At 38.5% G+C, this 24,808-nt stretch overlaps 1 protein-coding gene, 1 long non-coding RNA gene and 9 other non-coding genes across 11 annotated transcripts in view; 1 reads left to right on the forward strand and 10 right to left on the reverse strand.

Moving 5' to 3' along the window:
• LOC141381532 (uncharacterized) overlaps positions 1 to 24,808 on the reverse strand; it is a 105,588-nt gene that overhangs the window by 18,339 nt on the left and 62,441 nt on the right. The window lies entirely within an intron of this gene.
• The window catches only part of si:ch73-110p20.1, a 592,105-nt gene that overhangs the window by 9,782 nt on the left and 557,515 nt on the right, over positions 1 to 24,808 (forward strand). The window contains 8 exon segments of the long non-coding RNA NR_138547.1: positions 261 to 312; positions 977 to 1,026; positions 1,623 to 2,095; positions 2,225 to 2,268; positions 2,398 to 2,489; positions 2,569 to 2,716; positions 5,083 to 5,154; positions 5,615 to 5,702. This is a non-coding gene — a long non-coding RNA (si:ch73-110p20.1).
• On the reverse strand, positions 15,764 to 15,836 carry trnak-cuu (transfer RNA lysine (anticodon CUU)). The gene has a single exon. It is a non-coding gene; the product is annotated as a tRNA-Lys (tRNA).
• Positions 16,006 to 16,079, reverse strand: trnan-guu (transfer RNA asparagine (anticodon GUU)). Its single transcript has one exon. It is a non-coding gene; the product is annotated as a tRNA-Asn (tRNA).
• On the reverse strand, positions 16,608 to 16,680 carry trnak-cuu (transfer RNA lysine (anticodon CUU)). The gene has a single exon. It is a non-coding gene; the product is annotated as a tRNA-Lys (tRNA).
• trnak-cuu (transfer RNA lysine (anticodon CUU)) lies at positions 17,033 to 17,105 on the reverse strand. Its single transcript has one exon. It is a non-coding gene; the product is annotated as a tRNA-Lys (tRNA).
• trnak-cuu (transfer RNA lysine (anticodon CUU)) lies at positions 17,460 to 17,532 on the reverse strand. The gene has a single exon. It is a non-coding gene; the product is annotated as a tRNA-Lys (tRNA).
• trnan-guu (transfer RNA asparagine (anticodon GUU)) lies at positions 17,702 to 17,775 on the reverse strand. The gene has a single exon. It is a non-coding gene; the product is annotated as a tRNA-Asn (tRNA).
• Positions 18,547 to 18,620, reverse strand: trnan-guu (transfer RNA asparagine (anticodon GUU)). The gene has a single exon. It is a non-coding gene; the product is annotated as a tRNA-Asn (tRNA).
• On the reverse strand, positions 22,773 to 22,845 carry trnak-cuu (transfer RNA lysine (anticodon CUU)). Its single transcript has one exon. It is a non-coding gene; the product is annotated as a tRNA-Lys (tRNA).
• Positions 23,622 to 23,694, reverse strand: trnak-cuu (transfer RNA lysine (anticodon CUU)). The gene has a single exon. It is a non-coding gene; the product is annotated as a tRNA-Lys (tRNA).

Genomic DNA, 24,808 nt, shown 5'->3' on the forward strand with positions numbered 1-24,808 from the left:
GATAAAAAAATGTCAACGTTGATTTGTACATGGATTTCTGTAACCTTTTTCAACCATTTATCATTCAACATTGTTTCAACATTAAAGCAACTACTGACGTATTTTCAACCACATTTCAACGTTGAAGCCTTGTCATATGCAGGCTGTTTTTCAACCGTTCAACATTAAACGTTCTATCAACATTATTTCAACGTTCAAAACACATCTGACCTTATTTCAACCATATTTCAACGTTGAAGGTCGGTCGTGTGCCGGCTGGGAAGATTCCTAAATTTCTGAAGGGAGCTGATCACAGAGATACAGGAAAGACAGGTAACTTTAAACATAGGATTAATTCATATGAATTTCCATTGCACATCATTATGCACATGTTACATGTCTATATATTATGCATCTGTTACTTGTCTTTATTGCAGTTGTTTTAAGAAAGTTTTGACATTGAAACATGTTAGTGGTATTAAATTTCACATCACATGATTCTTCAGAACTTAGTAAATATATAGATTTGCTGCTAATGAAGTAATATTTGTGATTTTCATTTTGTTTAATTTTTTATGATTAATTGATTTATTAAATCTTAGAAAAAAGTTTACACTAAATTATTTGTCATCACATCTGTTTTTAGCATTGATAGCAATCCGAAATGTTTCTTGAGCAGCAAATCAGCACCATTTGATAATCACCATTATATTAGTTCAACCTCAAGCACTAAATCAACATCTTAAAAAAAGATTTCTGAAAGATCAAGTGACACTGAAGACTTGAGTAATGATGCTGAAAATTTAGCTTTACATCATAGCTATGAATTACATGTATATTTACACTGTTCACCCATCCCTTACACCTGAACTCATCCTTAAGTCAATTTAAGCCCTAAATGAATCATTTTTGATTTGTACAGGCATGATATGCAACTTGTATTCAGTCGTTTTGTTTTTTCTTTCTTTTGCTTTTGTTTTCCACATCAACTGAAAAGGAGGTCTAAGTTTAACCTAAGTGCCGTGTTGCTGATGAACATCTTTATATGTAAGTATATTTTTGACTGACTGCCAGACACTTGTCAAACAGTGATGAGCAAACGAATGGCCGTTCTTTTAAAAAGATCAGGGAGATGCAAGTCTGGAGATTAATATACATTTTAATTCAAAATTGATTTATCTGGAAATATTTCATAATGTTTTGAGATATGTGCCCTATATGCATTTAGATGTCCATGCATGTTTAAAATACTTTTAAATTTAACAATGGCTGCAAGTTATAAAAACATAAACAAACACAAAAATGTTAAAGTAAATTGAGAAAACATTTTCATCAGTTTGACAACAGGTAGATCAGCTCCTGACAGACATGTTAACAGATCAGTTTAACTCTTATTAAATTCATTCATTCATTCATTCATTCATTCATTCATTCATTCATTCATTTTCTTTTCTGCTTAGTCCCTTTATTAATCTGGGGTAACCACAGCGGAATGAACTGTCAACTTATCCAGCATATGTTTTACGCAGTGGATGCCCTTCCAGCTGCAAGCCATCACTGGGAAACAACCATATACGCTTGTTCTCACTACAGACAATTTAGCCTACCCAATTCACCTGTACCCCATGTCTTTGGACTTGTAGGCAAAACCGGAGCACCCAGAGAAAACCCACCAAACGCAGAGAGAATTTGCAAACTACAAACAGAAATGCCTGCTGATCCAGCTGCGGCTCGAGTCAGCATCCTTGCTGTAAGGCGACAGCACTACCTATTGTGCCACCACGTCACGCTCTTATTAAATTATATTTATATAATTTTGTGTTTCAGTACATGCTATTTTGGGAAGACAAAATATATTCATAAGCTCTCAGAAAATTCAAAAGGGAATTCATTCATTCATTTTAAGAGAATTAACTGCACAATTACTTGAAATGTGTGGGATTACATTATTTGTTAACCCAAAGTGAGTTTCTCTTTCTTTGCAGTATTGGATGCCTGATTGCAGTTCAACTCCAAACTCAGTTGGACCAGCTGATCAGTGTCTTCAGTATTACCACAAGCTACTGGGCAGATGTGTGGACAGCTATGAGCCAAACTTGGGACGTTTGGTTTTTAGGTAATACCAGTGACAAAGTATTCAGTAAATTGCTTATAATAAAAGATGCTCACTGCTTACCCCCTTATAGTTTAGTTGTTTGCAGTTTCATTGTTGTAAAAATACCATACTTTTTCCTTTTTTTATAAGCAGGTGTGACCGTCTGAGCAGCAGAAACAAGACAACTAATCATAGTTGAGTTGAGATTAGTATTATTAACTTGACTAGTTTGGTTGCAGACTTGTTCAATACTTAACAATTTGTATAAGTTACAAGATCAATGGTCCTGCTATCAATGTTTTTGTAACTTAAATTCATTACAGTTTAGATACAATCAAATGTCCAAACCATCTTTGAGTGAATGACATCAAGGAAACAGGATCAAAAAGATCATTCATTATAGAATGTTTCATAGGTAACAGCACATCCTTTGTGAAAAATAATTTATTTTTGTGCCATCATTACAAGACAAAATACATTTCAACTGATTTCAGTTGGTTATATTTTTCAGGTCCTCCTGATCATTCTGTTCTCCTGGTTGTGAGGATGTGCAGAGGCTGTATTTGTCAGTGTTAAAAGACTTGTGCAGCTGTATCCAGACATACAAGCAGCCGACAAAGAGTTCTGGAGCAGGACAGACAGGTAGTTCACAGTGGCTAGGCTAGAAGTTTATACTTGGGTGGCCAGAAAGTGGCCTCCGCTATTTTGGGGGGTCCATACAAATACACCAGTGTAAGCTATACTATTGCACAGAAAAAATTAAATGAAAGAATTAATTAATCGGTTAAACACAAAATATTTTAAAGAAAGCTTAAGTATCAAGGTGGCAATATACAGTATGTTACATTGTAGTACATGAGCTGGCTAATACAGATTCGTAAATGTTTAGTTGTTAAGATTAGTTAAATACTATATCCTCTACTTGAGACCTGTTGCATATACAGCTTTAACTGAACTGAATTTAACTAGAACTACACCAGCATTCCAAGTGCTCTAGACTAGCTTTTTGCACTGGTGCGTCTAAAATGTTTGATGGCATAGCAATTAACACTGCAATTTTACATGTTAATTTTTTTTAAAATTACAATCCATATAGGCAATATTGACGTGTAAATGATTAACTAAAATCGGGTCAACACACATTATGGGGATTGTGTGTAGAATTTTGAGGAAATTAATGAATTTAATCCATTTTGAAATAAGACTGAAACATTAAAAATGTGGAAAAAGTAAAGCGCTATCAATACTTTCCGGATGCATTGTATATGGTTTTTAGCGCGTTATCAAAGACTTAAAAAAATAGTCCAACATTATTTACAGCAGCAAAAGACCCTCCACATCAAAAGCTACTGGTCAGCTCACGATTCAGCAAACATCTGAAAAACAAATAGCTTATGCCTTCACAAGAAATCAGTGTTTTTGAGTCTAATGAAGATAGTACTATTTTATTAAATTATTATTTAGCCTGGCAAGTTTACTGTTACAAAATATTTTAAATGTTTCTTAAAACAAAACATATTGTGTTCAATGGGGAAAAAGTAGCTGTTTTTTACACAGAGATAAAAAAAAAAACACATTTCAGAGCAGTAATCACAATACTGTGAAACTGTGATATTTTTATCCAAGATTATACCCTCAGAATTTTTTAATTAATTTTTTTCAGTTGGCCTATATTCTGTTTTTCTATGTTCTTGGAAATGCTGCTGTGCATGAAAATGTGACGATATATCCGGTTCTATAGTTAATTCTGAAATAAATCTTAAAATGAAACAATATTTAAAAATGCAATATTTAATGTGTCAGACACTAAATAGCAAAAGATTCAAAGTAGGTCGGCACACTGCCACTTTAGCTCTCAAAAAATTTTTATTAGTCAAAATTACAAAAACACTACGTTTCGACCGACATGGTCTTCATCAGGTAAAGCGTTGCAAATGGAAGTCCTCCAGAAATAGACAAACAGCTCTACACAGCACCTGCAGTCAATTATCACAATCAGCTAACAGGCCGGTAAACAGGAACAATTGCATACAATAATATACATCTTAAACAATGTGAAAAACATGAATACAATTACAAACAGACATTTAAAATACAAATACAAATTCTCACTATAGAATTCCTCGGAGACAGTATTCTATAGGCTAGATAGATATAGCACATCACACCTGCACAAAACTACATCACTCAAACAAAGCCAGTAGACCTAGGGGCAAAAAACATTATGTACATATTTAGTATACAACAATTCATTCATTCATTCTCTTGTCAGCTTAGTCCCTTTACCAATCCGGGGTCGCCACAACAGAATGAACCGCCAACCAATCCAGCAAGTCTCTACGCAGCGGATGCCCCTCCAGCCGCAACCCATCTCTGGGAAAAGTATACAACAATATAGAATGCACAAACACTTACAAAAAAGATTTTAAATCAAAATCTAAATTCAAACCTCTCGGGGATAAAGTGTTTAGTGTGTAAATGTAAAACGCTTCCCTCTGTAATAAAAGTCTGTCAACATCGCCTCCCCTTCTCGGCACCTTCACTTGTTCAATGCCAATATATCGCAAAGTCGCAAGGTTATGTTTCAATGCATTAAAATGAACGGCGATAGGATTTCGTTGATCGTTTAATCGTATATTACTTCTGTGTTCAGCAATTCGTGTTTTTAAACACCGTCTTGTTTTACCTATATAGGCTAAACCACAAGGACATTTAATCATATAGATCACATTTTTTGTGTTGCATGAAATAAACTTCCATTTGCAACGCTTTACCTGATGAAGACCATGTCGGTCGAAACGTAGTGTTTTTGTAATTTTGACTAATAAAAATTTTTTGAGAGCTAAAGTGGCAGTGTGCCGACCTACTTTGAATCTTTTGCTACTTATGTTTGTTTTTTGATCGTGCACCTGCCTTCAAGTTTTTTCTAGATGTACGCACATTTCTGTTTTTTGTCAGACACTAAATAAACATGTCAATTCATTTATATTAATCTGATTCCTTAACAGGGCAGCACGGTGGCGCAGAGGGTAGCACGTTTGCCTCACAGCAAGAAGGTTGCTGCTTCAAGCTTCGGCTGGGTCAGTTGGCGTTTCTGTGTGAAGTTTGCATGCTCTCCCCGTGTTGGCGTGGGTTTCCTCCGGGTGCTCCGGTTTTCCCAAGTCCAAAGACATAGGTGAATTGGGTATGCTAAAATTGACCATAGTGTATAAGTGTGTGTGAATGAGTGTGTATTGGTTGCAGATGGAAGGGCATCCGCTGCGTAAAACATAGGCTGGCTAAGTTGGCCTTTCATTCCGCTGTGGTGACCCCAGATTAATAAAGGGACTAAGCCCAAAAGAAAATGAATGAATGAATCCTTAACAGTTAAAATTAACCATTTGAGCGTGCTTAGTTTAGGGTATGTTGTGCCATTAAATTGTCAATAGGTTTTATTTTTTTCTACATTTTAAATCTGCTTTAGCTTTCTTCTTACCTATAAACCTGGAAATATAAAATATATATTTTTGGTTTTTAACAAATTGCTTATTTTATTCTTAGATTGGTGTACGCTGATGGTCTGCTGAGAATTCTGCTGAGTTGAAGGGATCCTCCTGTCAGACAACTTCTCCAAAGTACAACAGGACTAGTAAGTAACATCTTAAACATACACTACTGTTTCATAGCTTTTAGGTTGGTATGGTAAATTCTCTTCTGATAGTGTCAGCTTTATTTAATTAATACAGTCAAGCAGTTATACTGTGAATTTAATACAATGTTTATAATTAATAGTGTCACATGATCCTTCTGAAAAAATAGTATTCCAATGTACTGATTCTCTCCTCAAGCTGTTTTTTTAATATAAAACATTTTAAATAAACATTTTTAGTATTCTTGATGTATGAAAAGTTTATTTTTAAGAGCATAGTATTTATTTGAAAAAAAAAAGTTTGCTCTTTGATGATTGCTAGCAATCAGACATGTTTCTTTAGAACAAAAAGAATTTGTGGAAAAAAAGTATTCTCACTGAGCGTTGTTCAACTGTGGTCCAACACGTCATTTAAGTTTTCAAATAAGCCTAAAAGACTTGATTAGCTGCATCAGGTGCATTTAATTAGAGAGTTGAATATATCATTTCTTTATATATCCTCCTCTATAGCCTACATAAAATAGAAGTTGTTTGCTGAAAAACCTTTTTGTAGCAGAAATAAAGCTATGATTAGGCCCACCCGGATTTTTCGCAGAACTCCGCAGATGTTTAGCCTATCATTAATTCTGTTTATTTACTTGAGTAAATGTGTGTAAATCTATATTTATTCAGTTTTTTAATTAATTTCAGTAATATTATTGACTAATGTGAAAATGTTCATCTGATTTATGTACAATGCAGTTTGTACAGTAATATTTTCTGTCTTACTAGATATGTTACATGAAAAACTTGCTAATAAAGTGAATCTAATTGGATTTGCATTTTAAACATTAAATAAAACTTAAAAATATATTATTTTTTATTTCATAAAGTAAGGTTTTAGTTATGATACTCCCAAAATAATTCCGCAGAAATCCGCAGACTTCCACCAAAATTTTCAGCAGAAATAGCAAAAAACATCTGCAGATTCCTCCTGGCCCTAGCTATGATATATTAAATGTGGTGTACAGTGTGACATTTTAGTTGACGAAACTTAGTTTAATTTGCATGTAATGTGGTATCTGAAGATTTGACATATATTTAGATACACATTTATACTAACACAATGATACTAAAAACCAAAAAAAAAACATTCATTATGATTTCACAAGGAATTTAACTTTCAAATGGCTTTTCTGAAAATTAGTGCTCAGACACACTCTTTAAGTTTAAATTAAATGACACATTTTAGCTAGGCACTTGCATAACACATACTCCAGTTATATGTCATGAAACAAATAATATATATTTGTGGTAATATGAACTGCTCAAATGCTAATCTTTCTCCTTTTGGTTTCTTGCTTTAATTAAGGGTTCCCACTACAAGGATTAGATTTGGCTACTGCAGTCCCGGTTTGGGCCAGCCTCACTTGTGAAGACTAAAGATGAAAACAACATACAAGAACAATTTAGAGGATGGCGACACACTTTTTATTCCACCTATATATCCCCTTTTATAAAAAGATAAAACAAAACTAAATGACAGGTTATTTCTTTTCATTTTGTCTGTTTTCTTGGAATATTGTACACAATTTACAACCAGTTTTATATATATATATATATATATATATATATATATATATATATATATATATATATATATATATATATATATATAGGTCAGAGCAAGAAAATGTTATGTTTTCTTCTGGAGAATGTCTTATTTCTTTTATTTCGACTAGAATAAAAACAATAAAAACAACAAAACAAAAGCAATTTTTTGCGACTGTCTACAGAACAAACCATCGATATACAATAACTTGGCTAATTACCCTAACCTGCCTAGTTAAGCAAATTAACCTAGTTAAGCCTTTAAATGTCACTTTAGGCTGTATAGAAGTGTCTTGAAGAATATCTAGTCAAATATTATTTACTCATTTATTAGAAAAGAGTTATTAAAACTATTGTGATTAGAAATGTGTTAAAAATATTTCCGTTAAACAGAAATTAAGGGATTTTATATATATATATATATATATATATATATATATATATATATATATATATATATATATATATATATATATGACAAAATCTGTTTTGTGTCGTGCATTAGAGTTTGCTTAAAAAAACTGGTTATCTCTGAGAAAGTATTGTTATTTTATATTATTGATGTGTTTTTAGTTCAGAGGACATAGCAAATTGTTGAATGCCATTTATAAAAAAATTGTAAAAAAAATTGTCTACAGACTTTAATAAGATTTTATCAAATTATTTTAATTTATATGATTTTATTTACTACTGTAAATATTGTTTGCTTGGTATTTATTTTGTGTTTGTGTCCTCTTTTATTATTGTAACTCCCTGAAGAAAGTCTTTTGGATACTGAACACATGACTGGTATTTTCTTGTATTTTAAGATTATAGTCTTGGAAACATGCATTTTCTTTAACACTATTTAAGAAATTATAAGCATTATAACATGTGCTTACACAAGTTATTTGTGTTTTTACTATAGTAAACTATAGTGACCCTTAGTGTACATGTTTTGAAGTACTTGTAAATATTCCTATGGTCCTAATGTAAATGCTGCAATGGACTTTGTATTTAAAATCTTTATTGCACAGTATTTCAGCCATGGTTATAGTACAACTTGTTGGTTTTGTTTTAAACGTAGTAAAACATGATTATGTGTGATAAAAGTATGTTAATCTATTTGTATGTTTGTGAAAAATATTAATAAATCTTCAACTGTTATTGAGAGTGGTGTGTCATGTTTATTATAAATAAGCTGCTGCTGCAGCTAGTGGTCCATAAGTATGAGCAAAACGCCTGAGAACAGCGCCTCCGCGGAGCGGACGGCATTTCCGGTTGCGTCGTCCTAACGTCGGCCGGACAGCGTTTCCGATCATTTGCCGACGTCGCGGCGACATTTTGCCAATTAGCAAACGCTCCCTGAGCGACATCGCGCCGATGGAATTTTGAAAATCGGCACGACGTCAGCCCAACGTATGTGTGCTGTCTGGGAAACATATATACATAAAAATTGATATAATAAAAAAAGTGGGCCTAACTGGATTGGTCGGTTTTGTAGTGACTTGTAGAATGGCCAAAACAACAAAACAATGAGGTTTTTGCACATCCCTAAAACAGATTTACTCCTTCAATAAATTAATTAATTTAAATGAATACATATAATATTAATATTCAACAAAAAATCTACATAAAATACACACTACTAAAAAGATAACAAAATAATAAGACAAAAATAAAATACTAAACATGATCATAACTATATACACAATGAACTATATGCTTAATTTCTGAGGTTATAAGCATTGGAGTACAAGGCGTTAGTAAAGAACATTTTTACCTTAAAATTTGGCAAGACGTTTTGCTTTGCCTTGTGTTTGTTGGCTTTGTCCAAGTCTGTACATAATAATATAAAAAATACAATAATAACTATATACAATCTTAAACAAAATGCAACAATATACAATTAACATACACTTTAAAAAACGACTATAAATTTTCAATACATTTAAGATTAATAACTGAAAAAAAACCTGTTCTTGCTTAGAAAAAACTTGATTTAAATGGCATTGCATAAATAATCATTATTCAATTCATTACAAAAGAAAAGACAAAAAAATCATAACTTTGGTTGTCCTTATGGTAAAATTAAGAAATTGAAAACAGTAGCAGAAAACCCACAACTTTCATCCATTTATCCAGTATTTCTACTTCTGAAAATGTTAAATTTGGGTTATCTGTCGAGTTGAATTTTTATTATTTCAACAGTAGTGGTGCGCTGACTTTTGGCCAATTTAACCTTGTGACCTTAATATTTCTGAACAAGATACAGTAGCTCATGTGGGCTCATGAGAAAGCTAAGAATATGTGTTTTTTAATGATGTTGGTTATTTAAAAATAGCTTAAATCCTTCCTGAGTTATCAAAAAAAAGCTACCATCAAGCAGGCGCTCTAAGCACATGCGCAAAAAAAAAAGTCAAATTTTATTAGTATGACCAACATGTGTGTGTTTATTCTTAATTTTACATTCTATAGTGTCAGAGTACTCAGTGAGAAGCAAAACACTTACAGCTTTTATCTATTTATCCAATATTTCTACTTCTGAAAATGTAAAATTTGGGTTATCTGTTGAGTTGAATTTTTATTATTTCAACAGTAGTGGTGCGCTAACTTTTGGCCAATTTACCCTTGTGACCTTAATATTTCTGAACAAGATACAGTAGCTCATGTGGGCTCATTAGAAAGCTAAGAATATGTGTTTTTTAATGAAGTTGGTTATATAAAAATAGCTTAAATCTTCCCTGAGTTATAAAAAAAATTCCCACTTTTAAACAGACACTGAATAAGAACAATACAGGTCTCTTTCGAGGCCCTGTAATTGGAATGAGCGTATCCTAAACCCATGGGCGAGGACCCATTGGAGGGCATGTCTGGTGCCAGCAGCCGCGGTAATTCCAGCTCCAATAGCGTATATTAAAGTTGCTGCAGTTAAAAAGCTCGTAGTTGGATCTCGGGAGTGGGCTGGCGGTCCGCTGCGAGGCGAGCCACCGCCTGTCCCGGACCCTGCCTCCCGGCGCCCCCCGGATGCCCTTAGCTGGGTGTCCGGTACCTCGGGGCCCGGAGCGTTTACTTTGAAAAAATTAGAGTGTTCAAAGCAGGCCGCCCAGCCGCCACTGAATACCGCAGCTAGGAATAATCGAATAGGACTCCGGTTCTATTTTGTGGGTTTCTGGAACCCGGGGCCATGATTGAGAGGGACGGCCGGGGGCATTCGTATTGCGCCGCTAGAGGTGAAATTCTTGGACCGGCGCAAGACGGACGAAAGCGAAAGCATTTGCCAAGAATGTTTTTATTAATCAAGAACGAAAGTCGGAGGTTCGAAGACGATCAGATACCGTCGTAGTTCCGACCGTAAACGATGCCGACCCGCTATCCGGCGGCGTTATTCCCATGACCCGCCGGGCAGCGTGCGGGAAACCACAAGTCTTTGGGTTCCGGGGGGAGTATGGTTGCAAAGCTGAAACTTAAAGGAATTGACGGAAGGGCACCACCAGAAGTGGAGCCTGCGGCTTAATTTGACTCAACACGGGAAACCTCACCCGGCCTTAGTTGGTGGAGCGATTTGTTAGGTGCATTCCGATAACGAACGAGACTCCGGCATGCTGAGTTACCAAAAAAAGCTACCATCAAACAGGCACTCCAAGCACATGTTCCTGTCTCTTAAAATCCCTGTTCAAATTGAGCCAGTTTTCAGTTATATACACCATTAAGTAATGTACACCATTGTTTAGCACTTTCTCTGAGCTTTCCATCAAGGTATGGCATGAAGCTGTAGGATGTTGCTATCTTTAGAAATCCCCATTCAAATTGGCTGAATTTTGCCATTTGCATGGAGCACATTATTTGGCCCGAATTAAAAAATTCATAACTTTGCCATTTTTGGTGCCCCAGTCAATCTACTCACATCAATAAACTGCAAATTTCCTCTTCTTTCCAGAAATGTAAAGCTTTTAGCTGTATCTTGTTCCTGACCTTTAAAGTGCTTTTCAAGTTCATTTATGGAAAGGGCCTTTTTATGCTAGTAGTATTTTGATCATAACTTTAAGAGTCTTAATGCTACAGTGATCAAATTAACACCATTGTATCACATTTTTTCTAAGCTTTCTAGGCATGCATTAAGCTCTGTGTTGTTCCTGTCTCTTAAAATCCCTGTTCAAATTGAGCCAGTTTTCAGTCATTTGCAGGGGCCCGGGTATTGGACGGTATTAACACACACACACACACACACACACATATTTATTGTTATTATTATTACAGCTTGATTATGTGCTGGACCGAAATCGCCCTGGCAGTGAAATAATTGTGAAGGAGGGGCAAGTGTGCCTTATTCGAGAAGAATTTTGGAGCCTTGGATTGTTGAGGGACATGGACTCCCATGTAAGCAGTCTGTTTTTTTATTATAACTTTTTTTTTATTAAAAACATTGACTTATCAAAGTATTTATTGCAGATTGGAAACACCTGCATGAAGCTTATTTGTGAAATGGCTCGACAAATTGTATGTACTATAAAACAATATTTATATGGATTGTTTTAACTTGATCCAAATTTTCTAAACTGTGTGAAAATGTTCATGTCATTGTCAACAGTTTCTTTTTATTCATGTAGGGCAAGGACATATACATTGAGGACTTTTATGTTGTCCCTGTGTGGAAAGAAACTCCTAACAACATTGTTACTGGACTACCGGTGCGTGTATGTACTGTATTTACTGTGTGAGAAGTACAAACTAAATTAAACGACATAACTGTCCTGATCAATTCTAGGAAGATGCAGACTTGAAAGACCTGTTAGCCTTTCCAGCATGGACAAATGCCAATGGACCAGACCACTTTGTTGTCTTTGTAAGAAAATATTGAAATGTCTAGTGCATACATTAATTGGTATTGCAATGTGTGTGTTTCTAAAATAAAACACTGAAAAATCTTGGAAGAAGCAATAATGTTCAAATTAAATATTTTTACACCTTTAACATTGTAGATAATGATGCCGCTTCGAAGAGAGATGGTGTTTTTAGACTCTCTGTACACAGAGCAGGAATCAGGATTTGGAGATGAGGAATACAGGGCAATTTTTAGGTCTATCAATAAACTAAGACGTTTCAGCCTTTATGTGATATATGGCTACGTTCCTATAGACATTTCTATTTATTTCCTAACCGTGTATTATAGTTCTGCCACTTTTGGCTACGTTACTATAGCCGTTTCTTAAACTTCTGGCTATGTTCATCTAGCCTTTTTTATGCATGGTGTTCTAGAGTTGAGGTGAGCTGTAATTGTTAGTATTACTACTATGTTTTGTTTACAGGAAAATTGCTTACCAAGTGGATCATGGGACATGGTCTGAAAAGACTGGATATGATTTTCCAGTGAGGAATCAACTTAAAAAAAATTATTATTTGGCTTTTACAACAATTAAATATTTTGTACATTATTCTAAAATAAAATTGATTTGCTTTGCCTATTTTAGGCTTTGCCACGTCAGACAAGAGGGAATGATTGTGGTGTTTTTGTACTCATGGTAAGATATAAATTGAGTTAATTGATTTAAAGATTTTGTAAACATTGTAAATGACTGTGGCTTCTCTCTTTTCAGTACACCCTCTCAATGGTGTGTGGCATTGGGTTTCAATTCCAGGAGGTATTATTTTATTATTTATGTAACTTTATTTTGTTGGTGCTTTTTTAATCATAGTTAAAATGTAACTATTTTAGTGTATATTATCTTGCTTTCTTCTAAGCAACATATCTTTTAAAAAAAGGGGCATGGTTATTGCAAGCACACCCAACATCATGTATTAACAAAAACATGTTGGTTAACTGTCAGACTAAACAGTCTTTCTTTCAGATGGATATACCTATCATCCGTCAGTGGTGGTGCCTTCTACTCATAGAACAATTTCAAATTGATGGGTATGTCAGTATTTATTTATTTATTTTTCTTGTAAATCTGTAAAATTAAAAATGTATATTGTGTCAATACAACAACTTGTAACATGAATAACAAAACATACTTAAAATCTCTTTTACCGGTGACCAGTATGTCACCGACTCGGTCCCAGTAACTCCCCTCGCTGGCCAGCAGAGGCCACCATCTCCGGACTTTTAGCATTACGTAATCCATCTACACTGATTGCGCATACACCTGATTGGAATCTGGCTAATGACCCACGTACCTCTTATAAGCCGCACTCAAACACTCGTTCAGGGCGAAGTCTTGTTTAACCCCGGCCAGCATTTCTGAGCATTATCTCCAGCCTGATCTCCTGTGCACGACTCCAGCCTGTCTCTTACTTTGCTTCGCCTTCTGCCTGCCCACGACCCACGCTTGTTATACGGACTCTGACTCTCTCTTTGCCTGCCCACGAACCACGCCTGTTATACGGACTCTGATCCTTGCTGCCTGCCCTTGACCCAAGCCTGCATAACGGATCCTGGTTCTCGCTCACTCCCTTCCACTCATGCCTGGTAACTCACTCTGTGTCTGTTCATCATCAGTCTTGATACCCATACTACTACTGTGGATGTGTGTGTGTGTGCACTCCGGTGCATATTGTGTGTTTGAGTGAAGTTGTGATTAATAAATACTGCATAATGGATCCCTCCGTGTCAGTCTCCTCGTTACACAGTAATTATGGATTTTGTCTTGTCTTGTTATTAAAAGCTATGGGCACAGATTTGCTTTCTGGACTGAGGAGGCAAGAAGTGTCTTGGATGGAAAGATTCTGCTCCTTTTTAGGGTGAAAAGAAAAACCACATCCAATCTTCCGGCACATGTCCAAGCAGTTCAAGATCGGGAAAGGAATGACAAAAGATTAGTGGACTTGATTATCACATCAAAATCAGCAGAGCAGCATTTGGTGGTATAGATGGTTCCACTTTAAATTACTCCTCTAGACTCTGAGTATGGTTGACTTAAATATAGTCAAGTGACAATTTAACTATTATTTGCCAAATATAATTAATTACTTGTGCATTTACATATGAAATATAATTTCCTTCTATGGCCCAAAGGATATACTCGGTGGGAAAAGGTGAAATTGGTTTCCACTAAAACCCCGTTCTCATGTGCCTGTCTACATTGAGAATGAGCAGTCCCAGTCAATCATTTGTGACTACATCAGAGGAATTCTTAATAAAACCAAAACACAGCTGACCTTCAATGATGAGGTGGAGTTCATTTGTGGATGTCTCCTCCCAGAGGTAATCACAAAACATGTATGTACATGAGCATGCTTATGTTCTGCAGTGTGTGTTTTATTTTATTAATTGGTTTATCTGTATGTTTGTACAGGCCATAACTCATGGCATTTCCGAGTTACAAGGCTTGTCTTGGCAGGAGGCTGAAGATGTCTTCCTCCAGGGCCCCATTTATCACGCAAGGTATGTTTACATTTTTTTTTGGTACAAAAGCTGTTAAGTTTTTATGTTTAACACAATTTCTGACAACAGCATTTTTTTTTAGTGAAGTTGAGGAATTTAACAGAAGAATTGCTCGAGAAATGAAAAATCTCCCCAACAAGAATGTAAAGCATTTTATTTTATATGTAATAAATACATTATTAATCCAAGTATTGTTTTTCACAATTTTTCTCTGCATTTTTTTACAGCTTGATGACTTGTAGGACCTCATGAAAATTTATAAAAAAATAAAGTTTGGTGTGAGAAAATTACTTCGAGTACTATCATTTATTCTGTGAATAATAAGATAATGTTCATTCCCTCAACTCAATACTAAAGAGTTTGATAAATCCTTAATGATTTAAAAACAAAAAACAACAACAAAAACAATAAATGATTGAAAATATTTAAGTAACTGAACAATATTTATTTACAAATACAGTTAATTAAAATACAACAGACTTAATGCATTAAATCATAATCTAGTATGTTTAATATTTTATATAATAATGTATTCAATCAGTGCAATATTTTATAGTAGAAAAATAGTGTAATTTACAATTTATAAATCAATGAATTCAGGTTAGGCAATTTTTCCAACAGCAGGTGGCACTGTCTGAGAAAACGATAGGTCTGGAAGTGCTGGTCTGAGCGAGCAGGTCTGAGCATGCGGTTGGGTCTCGGGGCCTGCAGCTTCATAATGTTGCCACAGAGACTTAGGGAATGGTCACCTACAGTGGTAGAAACGCGGAACTTTGTCTAGACACTGTTAACAGTGATACCTTCCCTACCCATGACAATGTTCTGCTAAATCCTGATTTCATCTTGTAACGCTGGACAGAATGTGGCCCAGGATCTTTGTCCAGTGCACGTGTTAGCAGTTGCAAGGCAGCAAAATAATTGATCCATCCCTGGGTGGGCTTGAACCACCAACCTTTCAGTTAACAGCCGAACGCGCTAACCGATTGTGCCACAGAGACTTAGTGAAAAGTCACCTACAGTGGTAGAAACGTGGAACTTTGTCTCAAATGGTCTGCTATATGAACCCTAATGTAAGTTTGCTGAGAGAGAGAGAGAAAAGTAACAGAAACGCCCAACGTGGGGACCGAACCCACGACCCTGAGATTAAGAGTCTCATGCTCTACCGACTGAGCTAGCCAGGCGGATGAGGAATCCCCACTAGAACTAGACACTGTTAACAGCAATACCTTCCCTACCCGTGACAATCTTCTGCTAAATCCTGATTTCATCTTGTAACGCTGGACAGAATGTGGCCCAGGATCTATGTCCAGTGCACGTGTTAGCAGTTGCAAGGCAGCAAAATGCCTAATTCGTCCCTGGGTGGGCTTGAACCACCAACCTTTCAGTTAACAGCCGAACGCGCTAACCGATTGCGCCACAGAGACTTAGTGAAAGGTCACCTACAGTGGTAGAAACGCGGAACTTTGTCTCAAAGTCTGCTACATAAAACCTAATGATAGTTTGCTGAGAGAAAGAGAGGTAACAGAAACGCCCAATGTGGGGCTCTAACCCACGACACTGAGATTAAGAGTCTTATGCTCTATCGACTGAGCTAGCGGGGCTGACGAGAAGCTCTTTTAGGAGCTAGAAACCGTTTACAGTAATACCTTCCCTACCCATGACAATGTTCTGCTAAATCCTGATTTCATCTTGTAACGCTGGACAGAATGTGGCCCAGGATCTTTGTCCAGTGCACGTGTTAGCAGTTGCAAGGCAGCAAAATAATTGATCCATCCCTGGGTGGGCTTGAACCACCAACCTTTCAGTTAACAGCCGAACGCGCTCACCGATTGCACCTCAGAGACTTAGTGAAAGGTCACCTACAGTGGTAGAAATGCAGAACTTTGTCTCAAAGTCTGCTAAATGAACCCTAATGTAAGTTTGCCGGGAGAGAGAGAGAAAAGTAACAGGAACGCCCAACGTGGGGCTCGAACCCACGACCCTGAGATTAAGAGTCTCATGCTCTACCGACTAGGCTAGCCGGGCTGATTAGAGGCTCTTTTAGGAACCAGAAACCGTTTACAGTAAAACCTCCCTACCCGTGACAATCTTCTGCTAAATCCTGATTTCATCTTGTAACGCTGGACAGAATGTGGCCCAGGATATATGCCCAGTGCACAGTTTAGCAGTTGCAAGGCAGCAAAATGCCTAATTCGTCCCTGGGTGGGCTTCAACCACCAACCTTTCAGTTAACAGCCGAACGCGCTAACCGATTGCGCCACAGAGACTTAGTGAAAGGTCACCTACAGTGGTAGAAAGTCAGAACTTTGTCTCAAAAGGTCTGCTATATGAACCCTAATGTAAGTTTGCTGAGAAAGAGAGAGAAAAGTAACAGGAACGCCCAACGTGGGGCTCGAACCCACGACCCTGAGATTAAGAGTCTCATGCTCTACTGACTGAGCTAGCCGGGCTGATGAGAAGCTCTTTTAGGAACCAGAAAGCGTTTACAGTAATACCTTCCTACCCGTGACAATCTTCTGCTAAATCCTGATATCATCTTGTAACGCTGGACAGAATGTGGCCCAGGATCTATGTCCAGTGCACGTGTTAGCAGTTGCAAGGCAGCAAAATGCCTAATTCGTCCCTGGGTGGGCTTCAACACCACCAACCTTTCAGTTAACAGCCGAACGCGCTAACCGATTGCGCCACAGAGACTTAGTGAAAGGTCACCTACAGTGGTAGAAAGTCAGAACTTTGTCTCAAAAGGTCTGCTATATGAACCCTAATGTAAGTTTGCTGAGAAAGAGAGAGAAAAGTAACAGGAACGCCCAACGTGGGGCTCTAACCCACGACCCTGAGATTAAGAGTCTCATGCTCTACCGACTGAGCTAGCCGGGCTGATGAGAAACTCTTTTAGGAACCAGAAACCGTTTGCAGTAATACCTTCCCTACCCGTGACAATATTCTGCTAAATCCTGATTTCATCTTGTAACGCTGGACAGAATGTGGCCCAGGATCTATGCCCAGTGCACATGTTAGCAGTTGCAAGGCAGCAAAATTCTTAATTCGTCCCTGGGTGGGCTTGAACCACCAACCTTTCAGTTAACAGCCGAACGCGCTAACCGATTGCGCCACAGAGACTTACTGAAAGGTCACCTACAGTGGTAGAAACGCGGAACTTTGTCTCAAAGTCTGCTACCTGAACCCTAATGTAAGTTTGCTGGGAGAGAGAGAGAAAAGTAACAAAAACGCCCAACGTGGGGCTCGAACCCACGACCCTGAGATTAAGAGTCTCATGCTCTACCGACAGAGCTAGGCGGGCTGACGAAAAGCTCTTTTAGGAACCAGAAACCCTTTACAGCAATACCTTCCCTACCCGTGACAATCTTCTGCTAAATCCTGATTTCATCTTGTAACGCTGCACAGAATGTGGCCCAGGATCTATGTCCAGTGCACATGTTAGCAGTTACAAGGCAGCAAAATGCTTGATCCGTCCCTGGGTGGGCTTGAACCACCAACCTTTCAGTTAACAGCCGAACGCGCTAACCGATTGCGGCACAGAGACTTAGTGAAAGGTCACCTACAGTGGTAGAAACGCGGAACTTTGTCTCAAAAGGTCTGCTATATGAACCCTAATGATAGTTTGCTGAGAGAATGAGAGGTAACAGAAACGCCCAATGTTAGGCTCTAACCCACGACGCTGAGATTAAGAGTCTCATGCTCTATCGACTGAGCTAGCGGGGATGATGAGAAGCTCTTTTAGGAACCAGAAACCGTTTACAGTAATACCTTCCTACCCATGACAATGTTCTGCTAAATCCTGAATTCATCTTGTAACGCTGGACAGAATGTGGCCCAGGATCTATGTCCAGTGCACGTGTTAGCAGTTGCAAGGCAGCAAAATGCCTAATTCGTCCCTGGGTGGGCTTGAACCACCAACCTTTCAGTTAACAGCCGAACGCGCTAACCGATTGCGCCACAGAGACTTAGGCCCCGTTTACACTAGTGCGTTTTAGTTTGAAAACGCATAAGTTTTGCTACGGTTACGCCATCCGTCCACACTACGCCGGAGTTCTCGAGCGCCGAAAACGGAGCGTTTCGAAAACGCTGGAGAGGCCGTTTTCATTTTAAAACGCTGCTGCTCCGTCTCAGTGTGGATGATGGAAAACGGAAACATCTGAAAACGGAGGCGGGGCTGCTGAGATTCGCCTCTCTGATTGGGGCTTTAGTGCCATTGCGTATCCTTCCCTTATTCGTCAAGCCCCCCTCACATGACTAAAACGCATGAAGACAGCTGACCAGCCTTCACTGTAAACAACAACATGGACACGGAAATTGGAGCGTTGTTTGCATTATTGTCTGTTTTAGGCGCCATTGTGCAGTTAAACTCTGCATTTTTTGCTACAGCAGCTGCATATATTCGCAAGAGACAAGCTATCGTTCGAGCTCTCGCTAATCGCTCGCGTTTCAAGCGACGTAAGCCCTATTTAGAACGCCGATTTTGGATTACACCGGGAAGAACCAGTGCATAGTGGGACATGTTTGTAAGTGAAGAAGTTGTTCCCGAGGATTGGCATAAGAACTTTCGGATGTCTAGGTCGGGCATGATCCACCTCAGCGAAAAACTTCGTCCGTTTGTGGAAGGACAGACGACGAGATTGCGGGCGCCAGTGGATGTACTCACAAAGGTTGCGTGTACCTTGTATTACCTGAGTGACGAGGGAAGGATCAGAAAAACTGCAAATGCATTTGGACTGTCCAGACAGGTCGTTTCAATCATCATTCGACAAGTATGTAAAGCTATTACCACCACCCTGGGCCCCGAATACATCAAGGCACCGAAAACAGAGGCCAAAGTTAATGAACTGGTCGCCAACTTTTATAGGACACACGGAATGCCGCAGTGCTTGGGTGCAATTGACTGCACACACATCGAGATAAGAAGACCTCTATCCAACTCCACAGACTTTATTAATAGAAAGGGTAAATATTCTTTGAATATACAAGCATTGTGTGACTATAAGTACTGTTTCATGGACGTCGTTGTAAAATGGCCGGGGAGCGTACATGACGCGCGTATATTTGCCAATTCTCAACTGAGTAGCGACCTAAAGGATGGAACGATACCCCCCTGTCCTAAGAAGTTATTGGATGATGAGGAGGCTGTTTCCGTGTTTCTTCTGGGTGATCCAGCTTATCCTCTGATGCCGTATCTCATGAAAGAATACCCAAACGGCGGAGTTACACCACAAGAGCAGTACTATGGGCTATCACTTTGCAAGGCACGCATGGTGATCGAGTGTGCGTTTGGACGTTTGAAAGCACGATTTGCGGCTCTGAGAAGGGCAATGGACATAAATATGAATGATCTTCCTTTTGTTATTTATGCGTGCTTTGTGTTACACAACTACTGTGAAACGCTTAACGAACCCATAAACGAACACTGCATAGATGCTGCATTACAATATGAAAGGGACTTTCAGCCATCCAACAGAATAGTTGAGAGAGCAGACAAAGAAGCTGAAGGAAAACGAGTGAGATGCGTATTGAAAAGATTTCTTGACCCCTGAGCCATTTTAGCTGTCTGCCTTTTTTTTAAAGCATGTACATGTTTAAGTTTGAAATTTGTATTAACTTTTCATCATGACTATTGTCTTTTTACTACAATGTCAATATACTGTCAAAATAAAGTCATGACAAAGTGATTTGATGTGTGCTTGTATCTATTACACCTGATTACATGGACAATATAATTTGTTTGTTAGAGTGAATATAAGTAAACTTGAAACATCGCAACACAAGCATTAAGGCGTGTTGAGTATAAATACAAAATGAAATACAAACAAAACATTCAGTTTTGCTGTTCATTTAGTACAGACCACGTAGATCTAATTACAAAAACGACATAAACACTAAAATAAATAGAAAGTGGTTTATTGACAGATAATTTGCGTATGATATAATGTAAACATTGCACAACACACACAAAAAATTATACATTTTAAATGAAATACAAAGAAAATATAACAATTATAATATTTTAAAACAAAAGCGCACTTATAAGTTTTATTGAAGTGTATGTATATATATATATATATATATATATATATATATATATATATATATATATATAAAGAGAGATATGTGCAAGTTGGTTTGTGCATAAGTATGTAATATGTGCAAGTTAGTACAATAAACAGTGGCATAAACAGTAAACATTACACATCAAATGTATACAGTAAAAGTTAAAATATAAACAAAATAAAATATAAACAAAATACTTTAAACATTTATAAACAAATCACACTTTTAACTATGTACAGCTGTGCATATAAGTTGCATAAGTGTATGTACACTCTGAAACAAAAACAAAAAAACTACAAATTTGTGTAGTCGCCATATGGCGAGGTGCTGTGTTGGGTTGTATGTGCTGCTGGTGGATTGTACTCTCCAAGTGGTCTTCTTGTGGGTGTGCGGTCGTATGAGTAATGGTTTGGAAATGGTGGGTGTGGTGATGGAGGAGGCATGTGACCACGGCTTCCCGAACCTACAATATGCTGCACCAGCATTTCAATGTTTGTATTCAGGCGGTCCATGGTTGATGACCACTTGCTCATCGTCTGAACAAACTCGTTGTCAGAAGACTCGAGTTGCTGAAGAAGGCATCTTTTCAGTTCCAGGTCCTCCTGAGCAAGGGCATCAGATGAGAGCTTGCGCTTTAACCTTTCGCTTCTGTGCCCGCTGAGAGTGGCATCAAGTCTCTGGCGACGATGACCACTTACTGCGGACGGAGAACCCTCTGTAACACTTTCTCCAGCAGAAATTGACATCCCTGTAGATGACTGTTCTGAGACTTCTGAACCAATGCAAGAAGTCTCTATGCCTTCCGACAAAGCAACTGTTGCTGGAGATCCTCCCCAAACCGACTCACAAAGCTCAAAGAAGAGTAGGACCACCCGTCCATGCCCACTTTTCCGGCCACAATCAACAGCTTGCCGATAACGGAGGCGTATTGATTTCAGTTTTGTTGTCACGTGACCTATAAGCACAAAACACAAACCAATTGAATAAGGGCAGATAATAAATAAATACACATTTAAATAAATACAAAATATTACATAGCAAGCATTAAATAAAAAAAAACACACACTTACACAAACTGGTTAAATTTGTTCTTTTACATTGTTTTCCAGAACAATGTAAAATACCCATACTGTAAGCATGAGATTAGAGAATAGTATATTTCTCATATTTACCATTAATATATTTATACAATAGAAATCACACGACAGTGTGTGTGCAGTCTACATTTCAAAGCAAAAAGACTTAAAATCGTTTTGATGTTTCTAATATTGGACTATAATAATTATTAAAACAAACACATACTGATACAAACAAAGACACGTGGTCTAGCCCCTTTCTCCATCCCGACAACACAACAGATGTTTTGTTGCATAACTAATAGTTTTCCATTTAAATGTACTTATGTTTGTCTGGATTTGTAGTATTTATAAGCCAAAACAAAAAACGAGTGAATAAACAACGTACCATTTGTTATGTCCTCCTTTTTGTGAGGAAAATCTTTTCCCGTAGCCATGGCTTCCTCCGATGTCGGATAGTTCTCCAAAAATCGGTTGAGTATGTCGTTGTATTTAGTCTGACATGACTCCCAGTCGACATTTTCGATAACCATGGCCGTTTTATATTCATTTGTTACGTTTAGTAACAACTCGACCTCGTCGTCTGTCCACAAAAATACCTCTCTTGCTTTCTTTGCCATCGCGTTCATTATTCAAGCGGCGTTTGTTGACTAACAATAACCAAATGCCGAGCGAGACACATGCTTCCTGTTTATACTAGGACGCGCATGCCCAGAGTGCGCGAATGGTCACGTGATATACGTTTTTGGTGGCGTAGTGTGGACGGAGATAACTTCTAAAACGCTAGGTGAAACGCTAGTGTGGACGCGGATCGTTTTTGATCTAAAACGCCGTTTTCAAACTAAAACGCACTAGTGTAAACGGGGCCTTAGTGAAAGGTCACCTACAGTGGTAGAAAGTCAGAACTTTGTCTCAAAAGGTCTGCTATATGAACCCTAATGTAAGTTTGCTGAGAAAGAGAGAGAAAAGTAACAGGAACGCCCAACGTGGGGCTCGAACCCACGACCCTGAGATTAAGAGTCTCATGCTCTACCGACTGAGCTAGCCGGGCTGATGAGAAGCTCTTTTAGGAACCAGAAAGCGTTTACAGTAATACCTTCCTACCCGTGAGAATCTTCTGCTAAATCCTGATTTCATCTTGTAACGCTGGACAGAATGTGGCCCAGGATCTATGTCCAGTGCACATGTTAGCAGTTGCAAGGCAGCAAAATTCCTAACTCGCCCCTGGGTGGGCTTGAACCACCAACCTTTCGGTTAACAGCCGAACACGCTAACCGATTGCGCCAAAGTGACTTAATAAAAGGTCACCTACAGTGGTAGAAACGCTGAACTTTGTCTCAAAAGGTCTGCTATATGAACCCTAATGATAGTTTGCTGAGAGAAAGAGAGGTAACAGAAACGCCCAATGTGGGGCTCTAACCCAAGACACTGAGATTAAGAGTCTTATGCTCTATCGACTGAGCTAGCGGGGCTGACGAGAAGCTCTTTTAGGAGCTAGAAACCGTTTACAGTAATACCTTCCCTACCCATGACAATGTTCTGCTAAATCCTGATTTCATCTTGTAACGCTGGACAGAATGTGGCTGGCCCAGGATCTATGTCCAGTGCACGTGTTAGCAGTTGCAAGGCAGCAAAATGCCTAATTCGTAGCTGGGTGGGCTTGAACCACCAACCTTTCAGTTAACAGCCGAACGCGCTAACCGATTGCGCCACAGAGACTTAGTGAAAGGTCACCTACAGTGGTAGAAACACGGAACTTTGTCTCAAAGTCTGCTACATGAAGCCTAATGTAAGTTTGCTGGGAGAGAGAGAGAAAAGTAACAGGAACGCCCAACGTGGGGCTCGAACCCACGACTCTGAGATTAAGAGTCTCATGCTCTACCGACTGAGCTAGCCGGGCTGATGAAAAGCTCTTTTAGGAACCAGAAACCCTTTACAGTAATACCTTCCTACCCGTGACAATCTTCTGCTAAATCCTGATTTCATCTTGTAACGCTGCACAGAATGTGGCCCAGGATCTATGTCCAGTGCATATGTTAGCAGTTGCAAGGCAGCAAAATGCCTAACTCGTCCCTGGGTGGGCTTGAATTACCAACCTTTCAGTTAACAGCCTAACGCGCTAACCGATTGCGCCACAGAGACTTAGCGAAAGGTCACCTACAGTGGTAGAAACGCTGAACTTTGTCTCAAAAGGTCTGCTACATGAACCCTAATGTAAGTTTGCTGGGAGAGAGAGAGAAAAATAACAGGAACGCCCAACGTGGGGCTCGAACCCATGACCCTGTTATTAAGAGTCTCATGCTCTACCGACTGAGCTAGCCTGGCTGATGAGAAGCTCTTTTAGGAACCAGAAACCGTTTACAGTAATACCTTCCAACCCGTGACAATCTTCTGCTAAATCCTGATTTCATCTTGTAACGCTGGACAGAATGTGGCCCAGGATCTATGTCCAGTGCACATGTTAGCAGTTGCAAGGCAGCAAAATTCCTAACTCGTCCCTGGGTGGGCTTGAACCACCAACCTTTCGGTTAACAGGCGAACAATCTAACCGATTGCGCCAAAGTGACTTAGTAAAAGGTCACCTACAGTGGTAGAAACGCTGAACTTTGTCTCAAAAGGTCTGCTATATGAACCCTAATGATAGTTTGCTGAGAGAAAGAGAGGTAACAGAAACGCCCAATGTGGGGCTCTAACCCACGACACTGAGATTAAGAGTCTTATGCTCTATCGACTGAGCTAGCGGGGCTGACGAGAAGCTCTTTTAGGAGCTAGAAAACGTTTACAGTAATACCTTCCCTACCCATGACAATGTTCTGCTAAATCCTGATTTCATCTTGTAACGCTGGACAGAATGTGGCTGGCCCAGGATCTATGTCCAGTGCACATGTTAGCAGTTGCAAGGCAGCAAAATGCCTAATTTGTAGCTGGGTGGGCTTGAACCACCAACCTTTCAGTTAACAGCCGAACGCGCTAACCGATTGCGCCACAGAGACTTAGTGAAAGGTCACCTACAG

This window comes from Danio rerio, chromosome 4 (assembly GCF_049306965.1).
Source record: "Danio rerio strain Tuebingen ecotype United States chromosome 4, GRCz12tu, whole genome shotgun sequence".
Taxonomy (NCBI): Eukaryota; Metazoa; Chordata; class Actinopteri; order Cypriniformes; family Danionidae; genus Danio; species Danio rerio.